Source organism: Coffea arabica, chromosome 6c (assembly GCF_036785885.1).
Source record: "Coffea arabica cultivar ET-39 chromosome 6c, Coffea Arabica ET-39 HiFi, whole genome shotgun sequence".
Classification (NCBI taxonomy): Eukaryota; Viridiplantae; Streptophyta; class Magnoliopsida; order Gentianales; family Rubiaceae; genus Coffea; species Coffea arabica.
In genome coordinates, this window is record NC_092320.1 from 41,841,817 (window position 1) to 41,848,170 (window position 6,354).

The 6,354-nt window shown below is 38.7% G+C and overlaps 1 long non-coding RNA gene across 1 annotated transcript; it reads right to left on the reverse strand.

Moving 5' to 3' along the window:
- Positions 1-1,292: 1,292 nt before the first annotated feature.
- Positions 1,293-3,499, reverse strand: LOC140008199 (uncharacterized). Its single transcript, XR_011815581.1, has 3 exons — positions 3,457-3,499; positions 2,331-2,394; positions 1,293-1,508 (listed from the first exon to the last, which is right to left on the reverse strand). It is a non-coding gene; the product is annotated as an uncharacterized lncRNA (long non-coding RNA).
- Positions 3,500-6,354: the final 2,855 nt, after the last annotated feature.

Here is a 6,354-nt window from a genome sequence, read left to right on the forward strand (position 1 = left end):
CACTCGTTTGTACCACCTATGAGGGAATTGACCATGCACGTCTTGAAACCAAACTTGAGCAAGACAAAACAATCCGTTACACTCTCATTCAAGCCCAAAAGTCAAGCGAAATGGAGTTTGGAGCTCCATTCGAGGATTAAAGTCTCGTTTTTTGTTTTCTTGAGTTAAGTGTTTGAAATAAGGGCTTACTTTCAACAAGCTTTAATTTGTACACAAGCACAGGAGGTCATTCCTAGATCCATTGGGGGGTTTTTAACAGGGGGGCTCGTGTCACGATTTTTACTTCAAAAATTCACCAACAAGATTAGGTATACCAAAGAAAGGGAATATCACAAACTTCTTGTGAACAAACAGGAAAATTCATATGAAATTCACCTTCACCTCCGAAGATTAATGACGAAAGGTTGCTTTGTTTATCTGCGATTGGAAAAATATCAATTAGATCTATTGAAATATCCACCTTTTGCTTTTAATAGTCTATTATCTTGTTTTATTTAGTTGATGCAAGCCCTCATAGATTTGGCCAAGCCCACTAATCCACAAGGCAGCCGAAACTAAGTCCTTATTTTTAGGAAATAAGTGATTCCAAATCACTTTAGGTTTTCTTTGCTATGTAAGGCTATAAATAGCCCACACCACCAACAGTTTTATTCATTGAATAATATTTCAGAAATTTGAGTGTTTACACTTTTCTCTTGTCTAAGAGAGTCCCATTGAATACTTGAGAATTACTCGAGGGTATTCGATTGAGAAGTACACGCCTTGATTGTGGCGTTCCTCTACTTATAACATTGTCTCAATTACTCAAGTGTTATAGGTTGAGGTTGAGTCCAAGGTTTGCATCATAGAGTTAGGGTTTCGAGTGTTACTTCGCTCACCAACTTGATTCCTCGTCTAGATCCGGGCACTACGTGATACGAGTTCTGATGAGGAGGTTGAGGGAGCTATCCAAGTGGAGAAAGTGAAGGTGCCATTGGGGCTTATGACACGAGCTCGCGCGAAGAGATTAAATGAGACACTATAAACATTGGTTCGTGCGGCCCGAGAGTCGAGTGGAGAGCCAAAGTTCATCGAAGGCCTCAACGAAGCTAGGCTTGTTGTCCTAGTTTCGGCCATCACTGAAGATTAGAAACCCATGAGTCGGCTAAGGGGTCCATTGTGACAGCCCCACCTCTCCCTTGGGCAAACCCTAGGGTATCAGCGGACTGCCTGCCTAACTCTCGCCGGGACTCAGTCGTTCAAAGTACTAATATCATCAATGAAACGAATGTAACATTTGACAATGCAGGGGATTGAAACACTAACTCAAACATGATCACTAATCCAACAATTCAGCTTAGTACATATATCATCGTATGCCAACTTACCACGCTTCACTCAAAATTACATAATATAAATCACCCTTAAGAATTTAAGCTTACAAGTCTGCTTAAACGAAAGTTACAACCTCAAAACGCAAGAACGGCAAAATAAAGCTAAGAAAGCCCTCGATCAAATCCCTTCCCGATCTGTTAAGGAAAACAAAGGGAATGGGGTGAGCTAAAGCCCAGTGAGGTTCCAGGTAAACAAGTAAACACATAGCCACATAAAATCACAAAATAGCCAACTAAACACCATACAGCAAAATAACAGTTTAATCACAATTCAATTCAAGGATACGGGTGGCTTTCAAAAGCCAAAGGTCCACTTGAGCTTGATCATAATTGCCTCCTGTTGACACTCCGTCAACACTTGTAACAGTATATAGGTCCGTAGAACAACACTTTCACCAGTCTCCGTCCCCCAAACAACCCCCCACCGGGCCCGCACTCCATAAACAGTAGTTTGGTAATACTCGAGTATACCAGGAATCCGAGTTTCCAATGCTCAAGGATTCCAATAAAGCAGTATCAAGTCGAGGATTTTATCACTGGTGGTGCTGGACAACACAACAAGCAAGCACAACGGCTATGCTTCACCAGGGACATCCAGGCAAGATTCAATTTCCAGTGAACAGTAAACAGTCCTCAAGGTTTATCGGCCTTCTCAACCAAGCCCTTGCTGGCTCGATACAACCGACTCACCTATGAGGTTGGGTACCCAAACAGTAACAGTAGTTGGCGGAATGTCATCCACGCAACTTAAGCACGGTCATGTATAGCAATATCTCATTTCATATTACTTCATTCAGTAAGTAGAGCCTCAGTGGAAAACAAGGAAGGTCAAGTGCGATAAAGTACACACTCGCCTCGATTTTAACTGAAACAGTGTTTGGCTCAAACAATAGCAAATCAACGATTTCAAGTATGCAAGTATTCCACATAACAAGTAGCAAGTAGTGAAACACTCACCTGTCAAGCAAAAGTAGCAATTGACATCAAACGTCTCAGTTACGATCACCTTTGTTGCCCAAACCTAGGTCAACGAGCGAAACCATTAACAATTGGATTCGTTCCTTACTCAAGTATAGGTTCATTAAGAGACCAAGTGAGTAGCCTAAGCTACTTAATCTATCATGCAAATGAGGTCCAAACCATGGGAAAAGTTGATAAGAAAACAAGTTTGGTATGTACATGAAAGTTCGGCAAAAGAAGGGTTTCACCGAAGCTCAAAAGTTTCATTACGGTTAAACTGTCTCGCCCGACCAGCCTCGGGAAAATGGTCACTGTTCATGGTAGGAGAGTCAGAATTAGGTTCCATCAATTGCGTTGGAAACTAGGTTCTTAAGGTTAAATTTGTCGTGAAGAAACCATTTCCAAAATCCCAGCTTAAGTGGCTCAAAATTAAGAAGACAAAAGAAATTTCTGGACTGCCTCGGATGAACAGTACCGCACGGGCAGCCGACTTCCACGACTTGCCACGGATTGCTCGGGACGAACCGGAACATGAGCCAGGTACCATTTTAAAGCTCTAAGAGTCTATTTTCCAATGCCACAAACGGTACTCAATTCAGATCAGTGAGTAAAACGTTATAGCCTTTACAACATCGCTGGACAGAAAGTTTCTGGACCTAGTCCAGTTTTGTCCCTTTGCTTGCAACTCAAAATTTACTCAACCAAATTGGCTAATTTTTTGTAGACAACCTCTACACACATAACCCAACATATATCACTCACATTTGTAGCCAAAATATGCATGAAACATCAGGGCAAAAACCGGACAGCAAGCTGAACAGTTTCGGTCAGCATCCTTAATTGTTTCCCAACTTTCACTCTTCTCATTATTTTCACCTTTTGCACATCTCAAGTGTTACATCTAACCATATAAGGTTTTAAAACATATCAATACCTCATAAACATAAATGAATAAGAGTTGAACATTTCATCAAACACTTGGTGTGCATACTAACAATTCATCCACTACTTGTTTAATTCAAGGGGTTAACTTTCAATTCCAACCACAACAACTTGCAATTCATGATTAGAGCTTATAGTAGATGATCTAACACATAAAACCCCCAAATTAAAGAGTACTTACCTTACTTACAAGGTGCTCAAATCACCAAAACAATCCACCAAAATGAAAGCTCAAGGATTGGAGGAAAGTTTCTCACTAACTCTAGATCTTTCTCTTTTGATTTTTCTCTCAAGCTCACACTAGGTTTAGAAAGCTTTAAAATGGAGTTTCTCTCCTTCTCTTGGAAGCTAAGAAGGGCACGAAATTATGGTGGAGGAATGGAGCAAAAATTGGTTTAAAATTCATCTAATCTTTGGTCAAACAAGATGCATGGCTAGGATTTTGCCACTTGGCCTAATTCTTGTACACAATTTCTCTTAATTCTTTGACTAATGCCATTCTTACCTTTCCAAATGCACCAATAATTATTCAACACCTCTAATCTCTCACATAAAGTCTCTACCACTAATAAAAGAACACTTGGACAATTACAAGTGGTGATTTATTTACAACCTAGCTCAAGGATATATTTTACTTCAGGTAAAATGAATTGAAATGAAATGCATGGAAATTATTATAACACATAGAAAATAATATGTAAGGGCATATATTAAATGGTCTAGATCTTATAATAAGGCATGTAAATAAGAAAATTGTGTTTTAAAGTGAGGGTCCATACAAGGGATTTGTTGTAACACATTGTGAAATATAATGCTAGGGCATATAAGAGGTGGTTTAAATCTTGGTGCAAGGCATGTAGTTTGGGGAAATTGTATTTTAAAAATGAGGGTTCTCATACTCTCTCCCCCTTAAAGAATTTCGCCCTCGAAATTCTCAGCTTGATTATTGAGTAGTTCAAAATATTTTCGATGAATATCCTTTTTAACTCTCTCGAGTCTTGTGAACGCATGCTTTAGTAAGACCAGCAATACAAAGCCATATTATGTAGGAATTGAAGCTCCAAATCTTTATTTAGAACATGTATCAATTTACAAGTTTCATAGTTGTATAACCTATCGAAATATAATACCAGCTTGTTCCCATCGAAGAATAATCCTTATGTCTTTACTAATCAATGTTGCAAAAGTCATTTAGAGCAGAAAAGTATCACTTATAGCCATACGTTTAGAGAAAGTAGAAAAGATGTTCAAAATGCAAAGTTGTAAACTGTCCGACCTAAGGTGGTTTGAAGAAGTCATTTTCCTTTCATTTAAGTCTCGATTCCACTCATAAACCAACCTCAAATAGTTTACCAATTCCAATCCTAAAGTTGAGAATGTAAGTAGGAATAATCCTAGGAAAAATAGAATTTTTTTTTTGTTTTAGTTTTGCGTGATCTCATTTGAAAATCTTATCTTGAGATTCTTATGTCCAAAAACTTAAAACTTTATACCGTCGGAATATGGATTCAAATTGTTACAACTTTATAGAAGGTACCATTGTAAGATCCAATCCATGAGTCGGTTAAATTCCAACCTAAAGTTGCTGCTTCACCCAGTAACAGACAGAACAGGTATACAGTTTCAGTCAACTTTGAAAAATCATAGATATTCATGGGAATTGAGAACAATACTGATACTCTGAACCTAGTTTCAAACATAATAAATGAAACTCAATTTTGACTTTTCTACATCAAGATATAACAAATTCTATAAAACCTTCCAAGGTTCCCTGCGGAAAAATTTTCAGCGGCACATCCTTTGTGTTTACTAACTTTTCCTAGCCCATTCAAGGCTTCATTCTTCCCATGAAATAGCTTCAACTCAAGCATATAAATATCAAGCCCACAACTCACTACATCAAGCATATAACCGTCTCTACTCAAGTTTAGCAAAATGAAACCCAAAACTGAAATTCTTAATCACAAGCTAGAATTTTCTTTAGGCAAGTCATAACAAAGCTATCAGGCCATGGTTAACACTAGTTCAACCCATCAAATTTTCCATAAAGCTGCCAAAAGTACTACCTTAATCCACTAGTTTACCTATATTGGTAGTAGAGGAAAATTGCTAGCCAAAGTTACCTTGTAACCTCAAGAAAGATGGAAATCCAGGGCTTCTTCCTCAAAAATCGCTCCACCAATACCTTGAAATCTTTCTTAGTTAACATTTCCATGGAGTAACTTCAGATTCAAGTACAAAATTGAGGTTGGAGTTGGAGGTCTCTCTTTGGTTTCTCTTCTCTCTTGGTTCGGCCAAGTAAGAGGGAAGATGAAGACAATTCAGTCAAATTGTTGATTTAGTCAAGGTGAAAAATATGACGCAAACCTTAATCTCGATAAAAGAAGTGATGTGTGCATGAACCAGGGCCCAGTCCAAGTCCCATTGGGCCCAGTCACACGTGCACGGGCCAAGCTCTTCAAAGAATCCCTCCAAGCCCTTGTTCGAGTTGTCCACGATCAACATGGAGGCTATAGAGATATTGAAGGCTTGGAAAGGATCAATCAAGCAACTTACACTTTGGTCCAAGCCCAGGAAGACTCCAGTGGGCCTCCTTACGAATCGGCCGAGTAGGGCCTTAGTCGTTGTTTTTCTATTTAGTTGGACTAGTGTTTCGTAGAAGGCATGGGCCGGCCCACCTTGAAGACAAGGTAGCCGACCTTCCCTTTAAGTTTCTTTAGGGTTTTCGTTACTTCATTGAGCCTATAAATAGGCTAGCCTTGTAAGGTTAAAAACTAGTTTTTGATTAATAAAATTCTTAGTGCATTCGTTTTCTTTCATAAAGAATTCGAGCCTTTAACTTGCTTGGCAAGGGTTATTGAGCAATCTCGCGTCCTGTCCATAAAACCTCTTAGTTTAATGAAGTTAAGCTTGGTTGTGGAGTGGTTTGGAGGATTAAGGTGTAAAGTTGCTCCTTTTCTAGGGTTTTTAAGGTAAATAACTAAGGGACCTCTCTTTCTTCTCAATAATGTTTAATTAGTGACTTATATGAGATGAAGTGGTGATATTAGGTGTTGTTTCATGATTTTTGGTAGAAATT